The sequence below is a fragment of the Nycticebus coucang genome, chromosome 2 (genome assembly GCF_027406575.1).
Source record: "Nycticebus coucang isolate mNycCou1 chromosome 2, mNycCou1.pri, whole genome shotgun sequence".
NCBI lineage: Eukaryota > Metazoa > Chordata > Mammalia > Primates > Lorisidae > Nycticebus > Nycticebus coucang.
This window is the reverse complement of record NC_069781.1, coordinates 116,980,157-117,004,259: the sequence shown is the minus strand read 5'-3', so window position 1 is coordinate 117,004,259 and position 24,103 is coordinate 116,980,157. Positions and strand designations below refer to the sequence as shown.

At 52.3% G+C, this 24,103-nt stretch overlaps 1 protein-coding gene and 1 non-coding gene across 3 annotated transcripts in view; one reads left to right on the top strand and one right to left on the bottom strand.

Annotated features, from left to right (window-relative positions):
* Nucleotides 1–3,585: 3,585 nt before the first annotated feature.
* LOC128580139 (small nucleolar RNA SNORD22) lies at nucleotides 3,586–3,711 on the bottom strand. The gene has a single exon (XR_008378476.1). It is a non-coding gene; the product is annotated as a small nucleolar RNA SNORD22 (small nucleolar RNA).
* A 5,396-nt stretch (nucleotides 3,712–9,107) lies between these two features.
* The window catches only part of CSNK1G2 (casein kinase 1 gamma 2), a 34,479-nt gene continuing 19,483 nt past the window's right edge, over nucleotides 9,108–24,103 (top strand). For both annotated transcript variants that reach the window (XM_053581195.1, XM_053581175.1), the window contains exon 1: nucleotides 9,108–9,363. The gene's annotated coding sequence lies outside the window, so the exon portion shown is untranslated. The remainder of the gene's footprint in view (nucleotides 9,364–24,103) is intronic.

The window sequence follows — 24,103 nt, the reverse complement described above, 5'->3', positions numbered from 1 at the left end:
GTTTGGTTGGCCAGCGTGAAGAGTAAATGTACCAAATTGGAATGGTGGGAGGTGAAAAAATAAAACACAAGAGACAAAGATCACACAAGATCATGGGGCACCATACAATGATTTTTATAGACCGTTTGACACATTTTCATCACACTGGTTAACATAGCCTTTCTGGCATTTTCTTAGTTATTGTGTTAAGACATTTACATTCTACATTTACTAAGTTTCACATATACCCTTGTAAAATGCACCGCAGGTATAATCCCACCAATCACCCTCTCTCCTCCCACCTCCCCCCTCCCTCCCCTCCCTTTCCCCCTTGCCCCTATTTTTGGGTTATAACTGGGTTATAGCTTTCATGTGAAAGCCATAGATAAGTTTCCTAGTAGGGCTGAGTACATTGGATACTTTTTCTTCCATTCTTGAGATACTTTACTAAGAAGATTATGTTCCAGCTCCATCCATGTAAACATGAAAGAGGTAAAGTCTCCATCTTTCTTTAAGGCTGCATAATATTTCATGGTGGAGAAGTCTAAGTTTGACATGCAAGAACTCAGGGAGTGGTGGACCCATCTACTCTTTCTGGAGCTTTGCTGGATGGCAAGTGGGTGTAGAAATGTACAACAAAAAATGGGAGGCCAGGGTACCACTGTGACATATTATGACAAAGTAAAAATAATGCAACTAACTATAAGGTTGAAATGAACAAAGGAATATGGAGTGAGTCCATTGTGTGTGTGGAGTGAGTAGCTTGGTGTGACATTCACCCATTGTATCCGTTTAGCAGACTAGGGTGGTTGAGTAAACAAACTGAGTACTATTTGCATCATTATAAAATATTATAAATCAAGGGTGGCGCCTGTGGCTCAGTGAGTAGGTGCCGGCCCCATATACCAAGGGTGGCAGGTTCAAACCTGGCCCCTGCCAAATGACAACAACAAAAAATAGCCGGGGTGGCGCCTGTGGCTCAAAGGGGTAGGGCGCTGGCCATATGCTGGAGATGGCGGGTTCAAACCCAGCCCCAGCCAAAAAAAAAAAAAAGAAACTGGGGTGCATCTGTGGCTCAAAGGGGTGGGGTGCAGGCCCCATATGCTGGAGGTGGCAGGTTCAGCTCCAGCCAAAAACTGCAAAAAAAACACAAACAACACAACAAAAAAAGATAAAAGATAATTGGTGGGCGCCTGTAGTCCCAGCTGCTCAGGAGGCTGAGGCAAGAGAATCACGTAAGCCCAGAAGTTGGAGGTTGCTGTGAGCCGTGTGACCTCATGGTACTCTATCCGAGGCGGTACAGTGAGACTCTGTCTCTACAAAAAAAAAGAAATAGGATGGACCTTAATCCAATGACTGGCATCCTTATAAAAAGGGGAGATGTGTGGGTGGTGCCTGGGGCTCAAAGGTGTAGGGTGCCCGTCCCATATATCGGTTCCATATATCGGAGAAGGCGGGTTCAAACCCGCCCAGCCCAAAACTGCAAAAAATAAAAAATAAAATAAAAAAACTGTCCTTGAACATAGGACAAATACTTAAAAAAAAAAAAAAAAAAAGGAGGGGGGAGATGTAGACACAGAGAGCCACTCAGAGAGAACACTGCATGGGGATGGAAGTGATGCTGTCACGTTCCAAGGACGCCAGGGCGAGCATACCCTGCACACACCTGCTGTGCCACTCTGGCCTCAGGAATCGAGGGAACTTAGGTTTCTGAGGTCTAAGTAAGTCCCCCAGTCTGGGGGCCTTTGTGATGGCAGACACAGAGAATAATGAGATTGGGTTGTCACCCTTAGCTTCTGCTCCCATGACCACAAAGCAATGAATTCCTTCACTCCCAACAGGAATCACCCCCACACCATCTGCAGAACTTCTGACAAGGGCAGCTGAGCTCCCTGCCTCAGGCACCAGCAACCAGGTGACTCTGTCTGTATCAAGCTGTCCAGGAATCCATTGTAATTTATTATTATTATTGTTATTATTTTGAGACAGAGCCTCAAGCTGTCACCCTGGGTAGAGTGCCGTAGCATCACAGCTCACAGCAACCTCCAACTCCTGGGCTCAAGTGATTCTCTTGCCTCTGCCTCCCAAGTACTGGGACTACAGGCGCCTGCCACAATGCCGGGCTATTTTTTGTTTTTTGTTTTGTTTTGTTTTTTTGCAGTTTTTGGCAGGGGCTGGGTTTAAACTCACCACCTCCAACATATGGAGCCGGCGCCCTACTCCTTTGAGCCACAGGCACCGCCCCGGGCTATTTTTTGGTTGCAGCCATCGTTGTTTGGCGGACCCGGGCTGGATTCGAACCCACCAGCTCAGGTGTATGTGGCTGGCGCCTTAGCCACTTGAGCCACAGGCACCAAGCCTGTAATTTATTTTTTGAAGTTTATCTCTTGGAATGTATCACCTGCCCTTGGGATGGATGGGTGGCTGGGAACATTGTGTTAGCTCCAAAGGTAGCTGTGAGGACCACAAATGGCATGTCTCCGGGTGCTGGGGGGCAGGAAGGCAGGACCCATGGTTATTTTTTATTTATTTATTTTTTTTGTAGAGACAGAGTCTCACTCTATGGCCCTTGGTAGAGTGCCATGGCATCACACAGCTCACAGCAACCTCCAACTCCTGGGCTTAAGCGATTCTCTTGCCTCAGCCTCCCGAGCAGCTGGGACTACAGGCGCCCGCCACAACGCCCAGCTATTTTTTGGTTGCAGTTCAGCAGGGGCCGGATTTGAACCCGCCACCCTCGGTATATGGGGCCGAGGCCTTACCAACTGAGCCACAGGCGCCGCCCTGGACCCATGGTTATGATGCTGGAAACGACCACCGCACACACTCCATAGGCCAAACAGGACTGGACAGTGCCTGGATTACCCTGAGGCTGATGAAACAAAGTGCCACAGACAGGGTGGATTACGACCACAGACATTTATTATTTAATTATTACTTATTTACTTTAGAGACAGGGTCTTGCTTGTTGCCCAGGCTGGAGTATGATGGTGTGATCATAGCTCACTGCAGCATTGAACTCATATCTCAGTAATCCTTCTGCCTCAGCCTTCTGAGTAGTCAGAAATTTCCTTTTTTCTTTTCTTTTTTTTTTAAGTTCAAAAAAAGCAACTTTATTATGTAATAGACTGTAACTATTGTATACTAGCTCAAAAAGCTAGGTTGCACAATAAAATACTTAGAGAATTCCATTTCTGATGGTCTCTTAAGTTATCCACTTGAAAAATGAGGATCTATAAACGTAGGAATAGAGATTTATTCCTGCGTATCACATGTAATCCATACTCAGGGGTGGAAATGAATGTTGAAATGCATTACAACTAGGTTCCAGAAGGTAAATCAGAGGCATGAAGACACTCAAATGTATAGCAGTCCATAGTTGGTCTCTCAGGAGGAATATTGTTAGATCAGTCTGTTGCCCAATTAAAGCTGTAGTGAGGAAGTCTGGTGTTGATGACTTGCAATTGTCTTACTGCTGCTTATGTCAAAAGCCAGTGCTTGTTTAGCATTTATATGCACCTTGTTCTTTCCTCAGACCTAGAAAATATAAACAAATGTTTCAACAATGATGATTCTTCCTATGTCCTTGCACAGAAATTCTTAATGATCCCTCAGACAGTTCCTTCTGGAACAAACTTTCTTCCTCTCCCCCAGCTAGCCCCAGTGGGTTCACCTTTACAGGCTCTGGAGCTAAGACAGGAAGTAAGACATGTGAACGTTTCTTCATTGGGATCTTTTTTTCTTTTTTGAAGAAAAAGAACAATTTTCTTTTTTCTTTTTGTAGAGACAGAGTCTCACTTTATTGCCCTCGGTAGAGTGCCGAGGCATCACACAGCTCATAGCAACCTCCAACTCCTGGGCTTAGGCGATTCTCCTGCCTCAGCCTCCCAAGTAGCTGGGACTACAGGCGCCCACCGCAACGCCTGGCTATTTTTTTGTTGTTGTTGCAGTTTGGCCAGGGTGGGTTTCAAACCCGCCACCCTCAGTGTATGGGACAGGTGCCCTACCCACTGAGCCACAGGCGCCGCCCCAGGTTATGCTTCTGACAAAGGTCTGATAACTAGATTCTACAGAGAACTCAAACTAAAGGAACAATTTTCTTTTTCTCTTGCCTCAGCCTCCCAAGTAGCAGGGACTACAGGCACCCGCCACAACACCTGGCTCCTTTTTTTTTTTGTAGAGACAGAGTCTCACTTTATCGCCCTCAGTAGAGTGCTGTAGCATCACAGCTCACAGCAACCTCCAACTCTTGGACTTAGGCAATTCTCTTGCCTCAGCCTTCTGAGTAGCTGGGACTACAGGCGCCCACCACAAGGCCCAGCTCTTTTTTGTTGCAGTTCGGCTGGGGCCGGGTTTGAACCCGCCACCGGTGCCCCACTCAGTGAGCCACAGGCACCGCCCCTTTTTCTTTTTTTTTCTTTTGAGACAGCCTCAAGCTGCCACCCTGGGTAGAGTGCTGTGGCCTCACAGCTCACAGTAACCTTCAACTCCTGGGCTCAAGCGATTCTCCTGTCTCCGCCTCCCAAGTAGCTGGGATTACAGGTGCCTGCCACAACACCCAGCTATTTTTTGGTTGCAGCCATCATTGTTTGGCGGGGCTGGGCTGGATTCGAACCCGCCAGCTCAGGTGTATGTGGCTGGCGCCTTAGCTGCTTAAGCCACAGGCGCCAAGCCCCTGGCTATTTTTTTTTTAGAGACAGGATATTGCTCTTGCTCAGGCTGGCCTCAAACTCCTGAGCTCAAGGGACCCACCCTCTTCAGCCTCCCAGAGTGCTAGGATTACTGGTGTGAGCCACTGTGCCTGGCAGAAATTTAGTTTCTTATGATCCTAGAGGCGAGAATTCTGAAATCAAGGTGTCTGCAGGGCTGTCTTTCCTCTGAAGGCTCCAAGGGAGAATCCTTCCTTCTTATTACAGTTTCTGGGGGCTTCAGGTGTCCCTTGGCTTGTGGCTGCCTGGGTCCAATCTGTGCTTCTGTCATCACATGGCCATCTCCTCTGTGTGTCTGTGTCCAAATCCCACTCCCCCCCACCTTTTTTTTAAGAGATGGGATCTTCCTCTGTCTTCCAGGCTGGAATGTAGTGGTGCAATCACAGCTCACTGCAACCTCCAGCTCCGGGGCTCAGGCAATCCTTCTGCCTTAGCCTTCCGAGTAGTGGAGCCACCATGCTTGGCTCTCAAGACTCCAATTTCTTTTCTTTTCTTTCTTTTTTTATTTGAGACAGAGTCTCACTTGGTCACTCTGGGTAGAGTGCTGTGGCATCATAGCTCACAGCAACCTCAGACTCTTGGGTTCAAGTGATCCTCTTGCCTTAGCCTCCCAAGTAGTTGGGACTACAGGTGCCCACCACAACAGCCAGCTATTTTTTTTTTTTTTTTTTGTAGAGACAGAGTCTCACTGTACCGCCCTTGGGTAGAGTGCCTTGGCATCACACAGCTCACAGCAACCTCTAACTCTTGGGCTTACGGGATTCTCTTGCCTCAGCTTCCCGAGCAGCTGGGACTACAGGCGCCTGCCACAACGCCCAGCTATTTTTTTTTGTTGTTGTTGCAGTTTGGCCGGGGCTGGGTTTGAACCCGCCACCCTCAGCATATGGGGCCAGGGCCCTACTCACTGAGCCACAGGCGCCGCCCAACAGCCAGCTATTTTTTAGAGACAGGATCTGGTCTGGAATCTGTGAGCTCAGGCAATCCACCCGCCTTGGCCTCAGATTACAGGCATGAGCCACTGTCCCCAGCTTTTTTTTTTTTTTTTTTGAGACAGAGTCTTACTTGGTCACCCTTGGTAGAGTGCCATGACATCCTATCACAGCAATCTCAAACCCCTGAGCTCCAGCAATTCTCTTGCCTCAGCCTCCTGAGTAGCTGGGACTACAGGCCCTTGCCACAGTGCTGGCTCCTTTCTTTCAGAGATGAAGTCTCACTCTTGCTCAGGCTAGTCTCAAACTCCTAAGCTCAAGCAATCCACCCACCTTGACCTCCCAGAGTGCTAGGATTACAGGCGTGAACCACTGCGCCTGGTTTAAGACTCCAATTGCTTTATAGCTCCCAATACACCTGCTCTTCCTGGACTCTCATATGTGTCTTCTGACCTCAGTTTTCACTCCGTTGCTCATAACTTCCAAAGAGAGTGACCTGTCCCAGTTGGTCATGCCAGGCTCCACCATGAGCTGGGCACCCTCCTTTGCTGTAGTCACTGGGGTTAGGGTCTGGGTGTGATGCTAGGACCCTATATACATAACACAAGGAGGCAGCACTGCCCACTGATTAAGAACAGCAGTGTTGGAGGTTCAAATCTTGGAAACAGTGGGCAATCCATTCTCTCTCTCCAAACCTCAGTTTTCGCATCCAGAAAATGGGAGTATGCATTTTCTTGGGTACAGAGACCCGACTGCAAGGAGTAGTAATTGAACTCTATTTTAACAATTGTGAAGCAGGGCACCTGTCCAGGCTGATGCTGGACACCAGGATGCAGCCTGGCCCCAACCTATTAGTCTCTTCAAGCAGGGGGAAGAGATGGACATGTCTCTTACACAAGTATAGGTACAGAACAGATGGGGACACTTCCTGCCTGCTTCCTCCTCCAAACCCACAGCTGTTTAGGATTAACTGGGAGGCTGGGATATTGTTTTTCTTTCTTCTTTTTTTTGCAGTTTTTTTTTTTTGGCTGAGGCCTGGTTTGAACCCGCCACCTCCAGTATATGGGGCCGGCACCCTACTCCTTTGCCACAGGCACCACCCAGATATTGTTTTTCTTCCTGGAGGATAGGGTGAAGAGGCAGCTCATCATCTTTACAATGTTTTTATTAAGACCTCCCAAAGAGGCTTTTTCCTGCTCCCCGTTTTCCTTGTGTCCCCTGATTAAAGCTGAAAGGAATCAGGAATATGTGGAGCACATTTGAAGTGGTTAAAAATAATAAAGCACAAAAAGCCATTTGTTTTTTCAATGATCCCAAGTGATTAGAGAGAAATAGGTTCGTTTGAGGCTTAAGGCCTTATGTTGGCAGTTTTTCACTCATTAATTCATGCATTCTCATGATATACCCGTGGGGGCTATCGTTAGCCCAAATTTATGGGTATAGTTGCAGAGGACCAGAGAGGGTAGTCAGTCTCTTGCTGGCATATCTCCAGCCTTGACCTTCCTCTCTGAATTCTTTTTTCCGCAGGAACCATCCTTTTAGAGAGAGAAGGCCAAAACTTGGGTTTAAGGTGCAAATACCTCTGGAGAAGGAGTGTCCCTTCAGAGGGCTGAGCAACTGTGAGCAGGTTCTCCTGACAGTCAAGAATGGGAGACAAGAGGAGAGGGGGGCAGGAAAGTGAGAGGAAATAAAACCCAAACTCTGAAAAATGTGGGAGAGGCTGTGGAGTTCACTGATTCACTAATTCATTCATTCACAGCATATAGTCACTGTATGGACACTGAGCCTCTATTATGTGCCAGACATGTGGGCACAGTGGAGATGATGAATATTAAACAAACACACTCCACTGTGGTACAGATCAGAAAGGAGAGCACCCTGATGCAGCCAGAAAGGATAACAAGGGAGGTGGCTTAGGCTTCCTCAAGGAGTGACACTTCAGGGGGACTAACAGAGTACAAGGACTGTGCCAGGATTGCCCGCCTCTTATATTGGGCCAGAACAAGATCTAGAACCTGCATCTCTGAGGGCCTGTTTTGGCCCCTAAAATGTATTGACATTCAGCCTTCCCATTAAAGTTCAATTCTCCTCCCCAGTTCTTTTCTTTTCTTTTCTTTTTTTTTTTTTTTGGCCGGGGCTGGGTTTGAACCCACCACCTCCGGCATATGGGGCCCTACTCCTTGAATCACAGGCGCCACCCCCCAGTTCTTTTCTTTATAGCCCTATGTGGCATGAGTACCACAGGAGATCATGGAATCTTCCTCCCAATTTTGTCACAACCAATTTTTAGCCTTCCCTGACCATCTGCCCAAAGGAGGTGTCATTCTCTTAGGGACTCAGCCACACACCACCTTATATCATTATATTAGATTATCTGCGATGCTTCCTCCCTCCCCCCTGCACTGAGGACTCCCTGGGAAATGATGCCAAGAGTCTAGCTCACTGTTCTATTCTCAGAGGCACTGGCAGGCACGTGATGCATACATCTTTGAATGGATGTGTCTCCTCCAACTTTAAAAATGAGGTATATGGAATACGGAGGGGGAGCATTTCTGCAGCTCCCTCCCCACCCAGGGAACATTTCTGCAGTTGCCTTTATGGAACTCCACGCCTGTGGTGGGGTGGATCAGGGCCTGGCCACGCGGGTCCTTGACTAGTTGTGTCCTTCCCCAGGTGTCTTCGTAGACAGAGACGAAGTTGGGGGGGTGCAGAAAGCGGTGCATGGGAAAGCACTTTGACACTTGCGCTACTGGGTGCTAGAAGCAGCCGGGCCTGTGCTTGGCACAGCAAGCACAGCAGTACACTTGACCAGTCACCATGGGTGACCCCCTGCAGAGCGGCCTCGGGTCCCTCCCTGTCCTTTGCTCCGTGTTCATGTTACCACTAACTAGGACACAGAGATGCCTAAGCCACCACCGTTCGCCCATTGGGCACTGACCATCATCCTGGAGTCGTTCGTTTTCCCCTCTTGGCCCAGACAACCCAGATGGAAAAATCCTCTTGCCCCTAATCAGCTCATTTCCTGGCCGTCCTGTGCTGGGGAATCCTTCTATCCGGCGCTGACCACCAGCCCCGCGCAGATCACGCCCAGCGGCACCGCCCGCCCGTGACGTCAGGTGGCCAGACCGTGACATCACAGACGCGGCGGCGGGGAGGTGCCAAGACAACCAGCCACGCGTCGCCATGGCGACAAAGGGGTGGGGCCGGAACAAAGCCCCGCCCCTAAGGGTCGTGTAAACCTCTCGACCCCTTCCCCGCCTGCGCGCGCCCCCACGGCCGCGCGCCGCCGGTGTCCTCGCGGGCAGCCCCCCAACGAACCCCCGGCGCGGCCGCAAAGCACGACGGCCGTAGTGCAGCGCCTCCCGGTGTCGCAAAGCGGCGTGCGAGAGGCCTGGCCGAGACTAGGCCGCGCCCCGCGCTGTGACGTAAGCAGCGCGCGCGCCCGGCGCTCCGGCCGCGGCTGCGCAGTATTGAGCGTACGGCCACCGCCCCCCGCTGGCCGACGCTGGCGGCGTAAGGCGCGCGGGCCCCGGAGCGGGCGCGGCGGAGCGCGGCGAGCCCGGCGCCTGCCGCTCCGAACATGCGGAGGCCGGCCCAGGCGGCGTGGGAGCCGGAGCGGGGGCCCGAGCGGGCGCCGGAGCTCGAGCCGGAGCGCGATCGGGCGCGGGGCCAGGTGCGGGGGGCCGCGCCGCGCTGCTGAGGCCGGCCCGGCCGCCGCCCGCGGGCCTGGCCACGGCGGAGCCCAGGTAACTACGCGCGCGCTCGTCGGCCACAGCGGCCACGCGCCCCGCCCCCGCGCCCAGAGCGCGGCGGCCTGGAGACCCCCAGTCCCTGACCCCCAGTTCCCACCCGCACGCTCGGGCCCCTGCTGACTCCGCTTCCCGGACCCCGGCGTACCAGCCCCTACACGGAGAACCCCACTGCCCTCTCTACATCTCGCGGACCTTGCAGCCCGCACCCCCAGATCCCGTCCCACGCTGACTCCCACATCCAGTTCCCCGTCGCGCCGGTGACCCCGCACCCCACCGCCCTCCGCTGACCCTTCAGTCTCAGTCCTGCCTCCTCTCTTCCTAGCCCCCTGCGCTCACGCCCACCACCCGTTCTCTGTCCCGAGCCTCCTGACTACCTTGTGTTCCCTTTCTACCGCCGGTTTGGTCCTGGCCGTTCTCCCCGCTGGTATCTCCCCTCTCCGCTTTGTGGTGCTTAAGCTTTTGAGGGGTAGAGCCAGGGGGATTGGGGGCAGAGGGGTCTGATCTGGGAGACCTGTTGCGGGGCCTGCTGGGGAACTCCCGGCTGGTTCGCGGCGCCCTCCCCCTTCCGCTCTGGCCACCGGCTTTGTTTTCCGGAAACACACGGGCAGGGAGGGAGGGAGAGATGTTTGAGCGGGGCCTGTAGCCCCAACTTTCTCGGGGAGACTTTCTCTTTAGGAGTAGGGGCTGGGTACTGTCTGAATCCTGGCGCCCTGGATTATTGTGGCTTTGGGGGCAACTGGTACTCGTTCCTCTGGCCTCTGGATGGCTTTGTTTGTAGGAGACAGCCCGAAGGGTTGTCTGTGTAGGTGGAGTCCAGCGTTTTCTCCCTCCCTGTCGCCCCGTAGTGGAGCCCACACCTAGGCCAGTGTTGGGCTGGGGGCGGCCGTGTCTGTCTGTACGTCCATATGGCTGGCCTTGGCTCCTAGGGTCTTCCTTCTCCATTCCTGCTGCACGCAGGAGCCTCATTTGGTGTTTCCCGGCCCCCAGAGGCTCTGTGGGCTCGTGGGTGTGAGAGATGAGTAGGAAAGTAGGAAAGCTCCAGTCTGGAGGGAAATCCAATCTCCCCACCACTGTAACTCGCCCTCATCAAGGAAAGGGCTGTGGAAGTGGCAGCAGCTGGGCATGGAATCACTCCTGGGCTGTCCTGCCCTGCCCAAGGGGCCTCTGTGAAGAAGACAGATTGTTTGCCTGGGCTCCCCAGGTTTGAAAGAGGGAAGTTTGAGGATGTTTGTGGTAGTTTGTTTCGTTTTCTGCTTAGGTCTCCACCAAAACTAAAAGGCTGCAGCCTGGGCAGCCACTGACTGATGAGTTTCCCAGACAGGCAGCACCCAGAGCACATCTGGCATGCACTCACCTTCCTCCAGTCTCCAGGGCCCATAGTGTTTTGTTCAGCCCCCTGTGGTGAACTGTGCAGCCACTGGTGGACCTCAGTGGGAGGGCTGTCCATGCTGCTGAATGAGCAGGCAAGCTGGGGGTCTACAGTAGGGTCCCAGTGGGAGAGCAGGATCTGGAGGCCAAGAGGCCAGTTGTGTCTTCAGCAGGACTGCACTGTGGGCCAATTGGGGTCCTGAGGGCAGCTGGTTCTGTACCCATACTCCCAGGGGTCTGGGGTGGTCTGGCTTCACCTGGTCCAGTTTGCAGTGGGACTTCATTATGTGTAGAGGGCCTTCCTGCCTACTGTCACACCACTCTCATCACCCTGGGCTCTGGACATGCCTGGGAGGCCAAAGAGTGCAGGTTTCCTTGAATTATTGATTTGGGTTTTTTCTTTCTTTTTTTTTTTTCCTCCTTTTTAATTACACAGTAATTACCCCTGGATTGCAAAAGGAAGTAGGTGAGCTTTTTTTTTTTTTTTTTTTTTAAATTGAAAGTCTTCCTGTTTGCTTATCCCTAGGTTTTGGGGAAGGTAGTGTGCCAGGTATTAATTTGGGAATGGGGTAGTTCTGTGGTGTGCCAGATGGACATAGAGCCACTTGTGTCCGTGGGAACATGCAGTAGGTTGGTGCATGCCATGCATACCCTGTGCCTGACCAGCCCATCATCCACACTGGCATTGGATGTGGCAGTGTGGGCTGTCCTTAAGACTATTGGCATTTCACCTGGGAATGTCTATAGAGGAATGTTCTGCTGCACATTTGACCATGCCTCCCTCAAGAGTTTCCATAGAGCCTCCCCAGAACCACCAGGAGTAGTGAGCAGCCCCCTTCCTCTGCTAGGTGCTTGTGGTCTACCAAGGCCTTGACTGGGGCTGGGCAGAGGGTTGATGGCAGAGAGAGGGTGATGGGAAAGAGGCGGGAGAGATAGGAGCTATAGGGGAGCTGCTATGGGTGAGTGTCAGGTGTGGGCTGACCAGGGGCCACTGGCCTTTTGGACATTAGTGGATCATTTGAGGCGAGACGGGGCCTCCTTCACTGGAGGAGTGAAGGAGGCCCCAGGGTCTGAGTTAGTTTAAGTCTTGGTGGTGGGGTGGGTGATAGTAGGGGCCTTTGTTTGCCAGTCAGCCTCGTCTCAGGCTGGGGCTTGGTGGCTGCACTCATGCCAGATCAAGGCCATGGCTAGGCATCAGGTGTGCCAGGCAGAGCCTTTTGGCTATTCTGTGAGTGCTTCCATGGCAGATGTGTGGAATAGCTACTGGTGCTGTACAGCTAGGCAGGAGGCAGGCAGCAACTGGACAGTATCCCCACAGTCCACAACAATCAAGGGAGGGGGCAGTGGGGCAGAAGTCTGTTGGCCTGGGAGGCTCCCCGTGCATAGCATAGCTCTGTGTCTGCCTTCCCTTAGTTGGGAGCCATGCTGTGTGGCTTTCTGTGAAGTGGGTAGAGTGGCTCCATTTTACAGATGAGAACGTCAAGGCCTACCTGATCTGCTTGAGTAGAGAAGGATATTGGATCTAGAGTGGCCCCATTTTACAGATGAGAACGTCAAGGCCTACCTGATCTGCTTGAGTAGAGAAGGGTATTGGATCTGACCAAGGGTGACTCACCTGTACTCCTCTAGTAGCCCTTGGCTCTGGCAGGCACAAGGAGGGTAGTGTTCTGAGGCCTTGGTTCACCTCCTCTCATCTCCCTGTTCTCAATGGTGTCTGCCTCCTGCCTCATTTCATCTGCCCCTCCTTCACCCTGCTCCTGGGCTAGTGTGTGCTGGTGGGCATGGCCTCACTGCGTGGGGGGAGACCCCTTGTACTGCCCTGGCTTGGGCTCAAGGTGAGTTGTTGGGGACCACCTGGAGTTCCTCAGTGGCCCGTGAGAAGCAGCAGTATGTACCTGAACTGATGGCTGAGTGCCGCACAGCCGTGCGGGCAGGGACTGAGGTAATGAGCTGGGCCTGCTCATCACCCTGGTGTCCTGAAGAGCTAATATTCTCTGCAGCTAATACTTGATGGGCCCCAGTGACCCCCTCCCTGACCCTTCTGTAAAGGGTCAGGGATGTTGTGACATTCTACCTCTTTTCCCCATGTTCACTACTATCCCCTGATCCAGGCTTTGCCGCACCCTCTCTCTTGCCTGCTGCCGCTCTTGGGGTCTGTGCAAGCCTATGCATTCCATGAGGCAGCAGGGCCCTGTTACAAGTAGGGCCAGCCAGGGACAAGGCTGCATCCTGGGTCCTGGAGGGAAGCTGTTTCTCATGCTTGTTGGATGGCATGAGGGCATTGTGACGCCCTAGATTTCCTAGTACTGCTTGGGTGACCCTAGGTCCTTGGCATGGCTGACTTCTTGGGATGGGCTAAGGCTTAGGGGTCCTCAAAGTTTTTAAACAGGGGGCCAGTTCACTGTCCCTCAGACTGTTGGAGAGACGGACTATAGTTAAAAAACTATGGGGCGGCGCCTGTGGCTCAGTGAGTAGGGCGCCGGCCCCATATGCCAAGGGTGGTGGGTTCAAACCCGGCCCCGGCCAAACTGCAACAAAAAAATAGCCGGGCGTTGTGGCAGGTGCCTGTGGTCCCAGCTGCTCGGGAGGCTGAGGCAAGAGAATCGCTTAAGCCCAAGAGTTAGAGGTTGCTGTGAGCCGTGTGACGTCACGGCACTCTACCCGAGGGCGGTACAGTGAGACTCTGTCTCTACAAAAAAAATAAATAAATAAAATAAAAAAAAACTATGAACAAATTCCTATGCACATGTACATATCTTATTTTGAAGTAAAAAAACTAAATGGGAACAAATACAATCACACCGCCTCATGTGGCCCGCAGGCCTTAGTTTGAGGACCCCTGTAAAAGCCCTTGGGGTGTGAAGCTCCTCTCAGAGGCTCAGAGGGCCTTTCAAGGAGGGTATAACTGTGGCATGTTTTTCCTTGCTCAGATGCCCATGCATCACCCCTGAACATGCCACATGCTGTGGCCTGAACAAGGTGGGCCCCTGCCCTGGACACCCTTTGCTCACCCAAGGGCAGCCTAAGGTCCAAGAGGCCTCCTCCCACCTACCGGAGCCCAAGCTCCTCAGAACACTCAGCAGCTTCTCTGTGCCACAAGGTGCAAGACAGTTTCAGGTCACGTAGTGTTAAAAAACAATTGGGTTCTGGGTGGCGCCTGTGGCTCAGTGGGTAGGACGCCGGTCCCATATACCGAGGGTGGCGGGTTCAAACCCAGCCCCAGTTAGCTAAAACAGCAGTGACAACTGCAACTGCAGGCATTGTGGAGGCCGCCTGTAGTCCCAGCTACTCGGGAGGCTGAGGCAAGAGAATCGCTTAAGCCTAAGAGCTGGAGGTTGCTGTGAACTGTGATGCCGCGGCACTATACCGAGGCGACAAAGTGAGACTCTGCCTCAAAAAAAACAAAACCCCCTCAAAACCAACTGGGTTCCTTTGGACAGAATCACAAGTACAGGTGATAGGTGCAGACCATGGTCTCCTCTTAAAGTATGCTTCAGTGCCTGCGTCTGCGAGAGCAGGAGTGAGTGTAAACCATGCAGCTCTGTGGGGAGGTGGGGCAAGGATGCTGTTGTAGCTGGCCTGAGCCTATAGGGTGTGGCATCTGTCACAGCGTACTTTCCTCTAGAGCCTGGAACCACTCAGGGCATTCCACCCAGCCTCTCCTGGAGGATCCCAAATCCCTGTTCTTCCCATGCCATCAAGCTGGCTCAGGCTCTGCTTCTCTGGGCTCCTAGTGTAAAGGCAGCAGGGGAGGTCATCACTGAGCCAGGAATAGGCTTCAGGGCTCCTACCATCCAGGGCTGTTGCTCACCGTCTGAAAGGCAGAAGTAGAGATAATAGATTGTTCGTTGTGACCAGTGACTAAGTTAATACATAATTCACATTAGAGTCTTTTTTTTTTTTTTTTTTTGTACAGACAGAGTCTCACTTTGTTGCCCTTGGTAGAGTGCTGTGGCGTCACAGTTCACAGCAGCCTCCAACTCCTGGGCTTAGGCGAATCTCTTGCCTCAGCCTCCCCAGTAGCTGGGACCACAGGCGCCCTCCACAATGCCCGGCTATTTTTTTTGTTGCAGTTTGGCCAGGGCTGGGTTTGAACCCACCACCCTTGGTATATGGGGCCGGCGTCCTATTCACTGAGCCACAGGCACCGCCCCACCTTGGAGTCTTAAAAGAAGTTGCACTAAATGTGGCCTTCCAGGATGAAGCAATACCAGGCCTGGCTTGGGCCCCATCCTCTACAGTCATGATGCTGAAGGCAGTGTTGTCTGGGCCGCCTTCCTCAGGGACACTTTGTAACACTGGTGTGGCTTATAGTGACTTTTGCCCCTTCCTATCTGAGCCCTCAGTCCTCAGTTGAGATGGTGAATATGAATCCCTGTCCCATCACAGTGGCTGTTCCCATCCGGAGGCTTCTATCTATGGCAGTCCTGCAGCAGGGCATATTTGCACAGGTGAGCAGTCTGAGCCATCTGTGTAGGGTAGGGTCTTCCTGGCCCAGAGTGAATAGGCTGTGTGGTGGGTCATTCTGGGGACACCTGTTGATGGGGTTGGCCTGCCTTTGGTCTGCTGGTTGTGCATGTGGAGTTCCTCATGAACACGGGGGAGGGTGATCCAGCCAGACCCCAGGTAGCTGACCTTGGGGTAAGAGTAGGGGCATGGGTGGCCCAGCAGAGCCCTGGTGCCTAAGGCTGTGGCTTGAGGGATCTGAGACATCATCTCTCAGGTGCCCACAATCCTTGAGCAATAATGGGATTGCAGTCCAGGCAAGAACAGGTGACTCTTCAAACTTCAAATTTTGCAAGTTATCCTGTTTTTGGCAGAATGCCTGGGAACAGACATGGTGGGGGGCACGGTTCCGAATGTTTAGAAATGGTCTTGGGCCTTGAGGGGGCCTTGTGTGCTATGTGGGTGAACAACTTGATAGAACCTTTAGTATATATATGTGTGCCGTGTGCCCAGATGCCATGTTGCTTGCCCTGGTGGACCGTGGCTGTCCCAGTGTCCATTCGGATTGTGGCCTCACCTGGGGCAGCGGCCATGGGTTTTGTTGGGTGCCTGGGCAGCTGTGGTGTGTCAGCCCTTCCTCTCCCCTCACTGTCTCTTCGTTTCTGCATGTTTCACTTTCTGTGTCTTTCACTTCCTGTGGGTACACACCCCTGGATTCCTCTGAAAGATTTACCAGAGCTGTAAAAGCCAGTTAAACCTGGGCTCTACCATGTAGGAGGTGGGGTGAGGTCAGACTTTGATCTTGCAGAGGAGGGAGGCCACTGGTCCAGCCCCTGGCTCTGGCTAGAGCTTCACTCACTGTTGTTTTTAAAAGCTTTATTTAGATACAGTCCATATACCACACAACCACTTTCTTTCAGGTGAGGTGTAATTCACATTCCATAAAATTCTCTGGTATATACTTCAGTGGGTTTTAGTACAGGTGACTCTTGAGCAATGTGGGGCTAGGCGTGCCAAACCTCCATGAAGTTGAAAATTTGTGTGTAGCTTTGACTCCCCTAAACATAACACGTATGGGCCTCCTGCTGACCAGAAGCCTTACTGATAACTTACACAGTTGATAAATGGTGTGTTATCTACTGTGCTCTTATAGTAAAGTAAGCTAGAGAATGATGTCATTGAGGAAATTTTGAGGAAGAGAGAATAGATTTACTGTTCATGAAGCAGGAATGGATCATCTTGAAGGTCTTCATCGTCATCATTTTCACACTGAGGAAGAGGAAGAGGAGGGTTGGTCTTGTTGCCTCGGGTGGTAGCAACCTGGGAAGCAGAGGAAAACCCAAGTGTCAGTGCACCCACATAGCTCAGACCCAAGTTGTTCAAGGGTCAACTATATAGTCACATAGTTGTTCAGCCAATCCTCTTTATCTAATTATAGAACATTCATTCTAAAACATTAAAGGAGACCTTATCCGCATCAACAATCACCCCTTCGTTCCTTGCCTCCAACCCCTGGCACCTACAAATCCACTTTCTATCCCTGTGGCTCTTCCTGTTCTGGACATATCACATAAATGGAATCTCACCGTGTGTCCTTTTGTGTCTGCTTCTCTCACTGAGCGTAATGTCCTCAAGGTCCCTTCATGTTGTGGTGTCAGAGCCTTGTTCCTTTTTACATGGCTGAGTGATATTCCAGTTTGCGAGTGGACCAATGGGCTGTTGGGTTCTTTTTTCTTCTTTTGATGGGCACTTGGGTGGCTTCACCTTTTGGCTGTTGTGAATTGCACTGCTGTGAACATTTGTGTCTAGATTTCTGTATAGGTGTGGTTTTTAATCTTGGGTAGAGGCCCAGGAGTGAATTGCTGGATCACAGGGTGACTCCAGGTCTGAGCATTTGCTGAATGGTACATCCATGGTGGCTGTACCATCTGTGCCCGGTCCAGATGTCTCCAGGTCAGCAACAGCTCACATCCTATTCCTGTGTCTTAGCTCTTTCTGTCCTAGAGTCTGATGCTTCACCTGCCTCTGCATTGCCAGGGACTGTGCTGTCCTGCTGTCCATACTGTCTGGAAAGCCAGGAGGTCCAAGGATGCCTGGGGTCCCTGCTGCCATGGCAGGTGCCTGGGCTAGATCCTAGTGTGACGGTACAACTGATGGGACAGATATGTCACCTGTGGCCTTTGCTTGGGCAAGGCCAAGCAGGTTTTAAGCTGGGGCATCTGGCATCTGTAGGGTGACTGATAGGCTGTAGCCCTCATATGGTTGTTGAGGTAGCCCTAGCCTTGTGAGGCCACAAAGGCCAATGTCCTGTTCCTGGTATTTAAAAGGACTTTTCCTTCCCTCCCTCCCTCCCTTCCTCTCTTCCTCTCTTCCTCCCTCCCTCCCTCTTTCCCTTCCTCCCAAAATTTATTGGGGGGAAAAAAAAGGTAGGTTTACAGAGTAAGAGCAAGATATAGGCTTATAGAGCAAGATACGTTTGCCATAGACAGTGAATAGGCCTTCATTGCCAGGGCAAGTAGGCAAAGAGCAAGTAAAAATTGTTTTTTTTTTTGTTTTTTTAAGACAGTATCACTCAATTGCTCAGGGGTTGAGTGCCATGGTGTCATAACTCACAGCAACCTCAAAGGCTTGGGCTCAAGCGATTCTCTTGCCACAGCCTCCCAAGTAGCTGGGACTATAGGCGCCCACTATAACACCTGGCTATTTTTAGAGATGGGGTCTTGCTCTTGCTCCGGCTGGTCTCAAACTCCTGAACTCAAGCAATCCACCTGCCTTGGCCTCCCAGAGTACTAGGATTACAGGCGTGAACCACCATGCCTGGTAACAAAAACCTTTAAAAAAAAAACAAAACAACAACTAAAAATCCAAGAGATGAGCACAGGACACAGAAGGTGGCAGGTAGATTCAGAAAACTCCACATTAGGTCAGGCTATCCAGATGACTCCGCCCTAAACCTACTCATGTCACCGGAAGCAAAGGTTGTTTCTCCCAGCAAAGGGAGGCAGAAAGCAGGTGGTGCCTGCCTGGGGCTGCTGGGGGAGGGTAGGATTGCCCTGAGGGTACTCCAGGTGGGAGTTGGGGGTGTTGGTGGTTGGAGCAAGCGTGGAAGCATGCGCTGGCCCTGGACTCCAGGAAGACAGCTGTCCCAGTGTCCTCCATCCATGAGAGGACAAAGAGAGAAGATGCTGGGTGCCTGGGGTGATATCGTTTTTTCTGAATTTTGGCTGTTTTGTATAAAGGAGGGAGGCCTTTTGGAGCCTTTCTGTTTTACCCCTCCTTTTTTGTTTTGAGACAGTCTTACTCCATTGCCTTAGGGTAGAGTGCCGTGGCATCATCATAGCTCACAGCAACCTCAAACTCCTGAGCTTAATCCATCCTCTTGCCTCAGCCTCCTGATTAGCTGGGACTACAGGTGCCTGCATGACACCTGGCTAGATTTTCTATTTTAGTAGAGACAGGGTCTTACTCTTGCTCAGGCTGCTCTCAAAGTCCTAAACTCAAGCAATCCACCCACCTCAGCCTCCCTGAATGCTAGGATTACAGGTGTGAGCCACTACTCCTGGCTTGCTTTTCCCATTCAGATGCTGTCTGTCACCCTTGTGGGTGCTGGCACTTGGCAGCCACAGCACTGCCCTGGCTCTCCTCTGTCCCCTGCCCGAAGCAGCTGCACACAAATTGTCTCAAGGGGCATCTGTAGCTCCAGGTGGACCCGTGTAGAAACCTCTTTACCCTTGGATTTCTGACTTTACAAAATGAAAACACTTTTTTTTTATTTTTGTAGAGACAGTTTTACTTTATCACCCTCAGTAGAGTGCCATGAGGTTGCCTCACAGCAACCTCCAACTCCTGGGCTTAGGCGATGATTCTCTTGCCTCAGCCTCCCGAGTAGCTGGGACTACAGGCACCCACCACAACACCCGGCTATTTTTTTGTTGGCAGTTTGGCCGGGGCCAGGTTTGAACCCGCCACCCTCAGTATATAGGGCTGGCGCCCTACCCACTGAGCCACAGGTGCCGCCCATGAAAACACTTTTTAATCTTGAAATTTGCTCATGGGAAGCAGATTGACTCAAGGCCTCTGAGAAGAGGAGAGGGACATTGGTCCTCTTTTCCTCCTGGCCCTTGCAGTGACATCCAGCTCTGGGGACTCCATTCTCAGCCTTGCCTAGGTCCCACACCCACCTGTGGGAGCAGGTGCTGTCCTTGTTGTGAAGTCTGTTACCTGATTGTGTCAGGTTGGGTTACAGTGCTTGTTTGGCACAGTTTCTTCCAGGATTTTATAGACAAACTTGAGGTGCAGCATATACTTTAAAGAGGTGAAAGCAGGGTGTGGTGGTACGCACCTGTAGTCCCAGCTACTCGATAGGCCGAGGTTGGAAGATCACTTGAACCCAGGGGTTGGAGGCTGCACAAGCTATAATGACAGACATCACTGCGCTCCAGCCTGGGTAACAGAGTGAGACCCTGTCTCAAAAAAAAAGAGAACTGGTGATTTCAGAATACCTTCCAAAAAAGTTTTTCATTTCGCAGGATGTATATTGTACCTCCCCGCACCCCCCCCCCCAAATTGATGTCACTGTCCTCTTGGCTCTTGCTGGCCCTGGACAGACTTAGAAGACAGGATGACTGCTGGTATTTGTATTTGCCTGAACTAGAGGGGTAGAGTGATGTCTGAGTGGTCTCTTGTGTTTCCTCTGCTGCTTTTTGTGGCTTTTGTCCATTTCTCTGTTTGATCTGTTCGTCTATTTCTCATTGATGTAGAGGAAGACATTGTATATCATTCGTGCAACAAATATTTATTGAGTTCCTGCCTGGTGCCTAGTCCAGAAGAAAATCTGTGTTCTCATCTAGCTAACCTTAGCTGGGGACGTACAGTAGATGCACGTGCACCCTTCCTACTGAGGTTTGAGAGAGGTCTCAGCTGATGAGAACAACAGGTCCCAGCCGGTAGGGGAAGGCTGCCCCACAGGTAACAAGGGCACCTGGGAGGAAAACCACCAGGTGTGGAGTTACCAGACCCCACATTAGGATGGACTCAGACGCAGTGAATCACGTGCAGATCGCGGAGGTCCCACCTATACATGCCCAGCTTCCCTGCTGTTCATGTTTTTTTTATGATTGGTTTGTTTGAATGATGCAAACTCGTTCTTTGGTTTTGCTTGGTACTGTTAAGGTTCTGGAGTGTGTAACTCTTTCCCTTTTTTCTTTTTTTTTTTTTTTTTTTTGCGACCAGAGTCTCACTCTGTCACCCAGGCTAGAGTGCCATGGTGTCATAGCTCATAGCAGCCTTAAACTCTTGGGCTCTTGCCTCAGCCTCCCAAGGAGCTAAGACAACAGGCACCTGCTACAATGTCCGACTAGTTTTTTTTTTTTTTTCTTCAGTAGAGATGGGTCTCTCACTCTTGCTCAGGCTGGTTTCAAACTTTGGAGCTCAGGTGATCCCCTGCCTCAGCCTCCCAGAGTGCTGGGATTATAGGTGTGAACCACTACGCCTGGCCTTCATCTCTCTTCTCATAATCATCTTAATTTAAAAAAAAATGCACATCTGCCGTAGGTTGCCAGCCCATCCCCTCCACTTCCCCTGAGCCTTTGAGAGGTTGGCTCAGCCACACTACCATGTCCTGCAGCTCCATTTATCTTGGCTCTTCCCTGGTAGTGAGCCTCTTGGCTCACCAGGAAGAGAGGGTCCTGCCAGGGCAGGTGGCAGGGGAGAGGTCCTCCTGCCACAGAGGCCCCTGTGGTACCCTCACCCCAGGCCAAAGTCCATCTTGCTGCTGTGGAACAGTGACATCTTCGCCCCTGCTTTCATCACCTCTTCTAGCCTGGGTCTATTTCCTTCCTGCCTCTGCCTATGCTGATGGTGACATCCTGACAAGTCCACCTGCCTTCTCAGAGACCAGCCCTCCATGTGGGTCTCTGCCTCTTTGGGGCAGAGCCTTCCTGCCCCTGGGTACATTGCTGGGTGATGGTGGCTTGATCTGGTCCTCACCTTCCTCCATGGACAGGGGCCTCTCAGCCACAGGAAGGTGCCCTCCAAGGACCACCCCATGCATCAGCTGTCTCCTCCATCTTCTCCCTGGCATCCCTGTGAAGTGGGGGCTTGTTTTTCCTTTTGTCCTTGAGTTATTGGGTATTGGAGTCTTTTTGTTTTTCACTCAAGGTATTAAAGTCCTTAACTGCTTTAACTCAGCCTGAGGTTGAACTTGCCCTTAGGCCCTGGTGGTCCTATGTGTCCTTGGAACCCTTGTGTCTGCTATGGGTCACATGCTGATGCAGGCTGGTCCTGGGCTCTATCCACTTAGCAGGTGTAGTGTGGACAAGCCACCTGGGGTGCCCGAACACATGGTATGCTGTTTCCTGTATCCTCCTTATCCCCACATCAGGTGATATCCTCAGGTGATCTCCGAGCTGCAGAAGAGGACTCTGGGCTCAGCAGAGGGCCCAAAGCTGGGGTTCACACCTGAGTCAGGTGTTTTTGAAATGGGCATCCAGGCTGCAGAGGGCAGCCTGCCCAGGGCCCACCCCTGTGGAGGTGACCAGCCTTACCCTCGGACTTGCCCTGGCTCTGGGCTGTGCCAGTGATGTCAGCCCAGGGACTGTGACATCACTGAGTGGAGACCACCAGAGAAGGGGGGCCCTGGGGCTTGCCCCCGGGGAGCTGGCCCTGGGCCAGGCCAAGATGGAGAACTCCAAAAAGAGCAGGGCAGGTAACTTGCCCAGGTGGGCACTCTAGAGGGTGCAGCCTGACCCTAAGCTGTGCCTGTGAAACCAGCTCCCACCAGTACCACATGGGGACAGTCAGGGCTGGCTCTGGGCACCAGCCTCTCCCCAGCCCCACCCCCACCATCTTATGGTCAGGAAGGCCTGACCCCCCTCTAAGGCAGTGTTGCCGGGGTCACATTCCAGTGTCCCTTGGGGCAGCATCATAGCTGTGGTTCAGTTTTAGGTGTTGGTGAGGTATCTGCATCCCCTGCACCTCCTCAGGATCATTATTTTTAGCTCTGCTGCCTCGAGCCTGGGGCAGGACTGAGGTGGGTGTTTCTGCTGCCTGAGACTCTAGCATGCAGGGCAGGAACCCTGACTCCCCAGGCCACAGCAAGTGGGCATATGGGGTTCTGGCTGCCTTCAGCCTGTTATCCCCACCTCCTTCCAGACCCTAGGTCCTGTCTAGGGGCAGAGTGTCCAGGAGAGGCCTGACTTTGTCCTTTGTGTTGCCAGGATTTGGTCAGGCAGTGGGCTCTGTGACTGACCAACTGACCATCCAGCCCTCCATGGAGTCACTGCAGCACAGAGGTTGTCTGTCTTCAGAACCCTGCTGAGTCTTGGGGTAAAGGCTCTTATTTGTGGGTGGGAGGATGTAGTGGCATCTCTAGGGCTGTCCCCCAAGAGTGGTGACCCTGCCTTCCTCTGACTGCACACCTGCTGCTGTAGGAGTCCATGGCCTGCCTGAGCTGACCCCGCTTTTGGCCCTTCTAGGCCAGGCTGCCTCCCATAGCCTGGCAGTGAGTGACTCTCTCGGGAATCACAATGGGGTACTGGCTTTGCTCTCCTCTCCACCCTAGTCAGCATGGGCAGGCGGCTCAGTGTGCTGCAATGCTCTCCCAGGGCTGTGTCAGGCCCATGGGCAGGTGTGGCTGCCACTCCCAGTGTCCCTCACACACAACCCTCTGCACAGGGGCCTTCTCAGAATGCAGTTTGACCTCCCTCCTGGCCGTGAGTCCCCAGGACAGGGCCTATGGGGGATCCTTGTGTGACAGGGGGTGTTGGCACCCCCTTGCTCTGGACCTTGGTACCCACTCTATGGACTCAAGGATGCACGCGCCTTCTTAGGAGGTCATCCTGAGAGTGTGGTGGCAGGGAGCCAGTGGCCCTCCCCAAACAGCCAGATGCCACAGGTATCCCCTGGAGCCCTGCTGGGGGCTGTGGAGGATGATGCCCAACTTCAGCTGTCATTATGGCAGCTGAGCAGAGACCCAGACTTGGAAGGGAACCTCTAGACCAGCCCAAGATCTTGAGTCTCTGTGGATTTTTGGTCCTCATAGCTGCTTCACAGGGCACAGAATGGGTTTGCACCTGGTCCTGAAGCCAAGTGCGGCAAAGACTATGGTGGCTCCAGATGGATGCGGTTGCATGTGTTAGAAGCAATTCTGTTAGGGCTACTGGCCTGCTTGGCTGCCAGGGGAAGCATGGGTCAGTGGGGGCCCAAGGTCAGTGTCAGGCTGTGTTCAGCTCTTTTCTCCTCCTCACCTTTCCAGGTCAAGGGTTGGGCAGGGTTTGCCAAGAACACCACCCACCTGTAAGTGGGGCCAGGACCTGAGAGTAGGTCATCAGCAGACATGAGGGCTTTCAAAGCAGATCCCAGGGCAGTAGAGAAGGGGTCCTGCCTGGGCACAGCCCTGAGATGCAGCAGGGAAGTGCCCTTCTGTAGTTCAGGGCTGAGGTCTGGGCAGTGGAGGCTGGGGTGGGGGGATCTGGTGCTTTCTGTCCTATAAGAGCCCCAGCACACTTAATTGGATTATGACTGCCCATCTTATTTCTGGGCAAGTCGTTCTACCCGAAGAGGAGCTGCCTGTAGCTGGAGCTCTCAGCCTCAGTCCTTTAATGACTGGCAGGCGCTCAGCCCTGTCTTGGGCATCCTGGGGTTTGGGGACAGGAGTGCATTTAAGAAAGCACATCCTGGCCTGGTGTGGTGGCTCACACCTGTAATCCTAACACTCTGGAAGGCCAGTGTGGATGGACTGCTTGAGCTCAAGACTAGCTTGAGCAAGAGCAAGACACCATTTTTACTAAAAGTAGAAAAGCTAGCCAAGCATCCTTGTGCATGATGCATGCCTGTAGTCCCATCTATTCCGGAGGCTGGGGCAATGGGATTACTAAAGCCCAATAGTTTGAGGTTGCTGTGAGCTGCGATGCCACGGCAC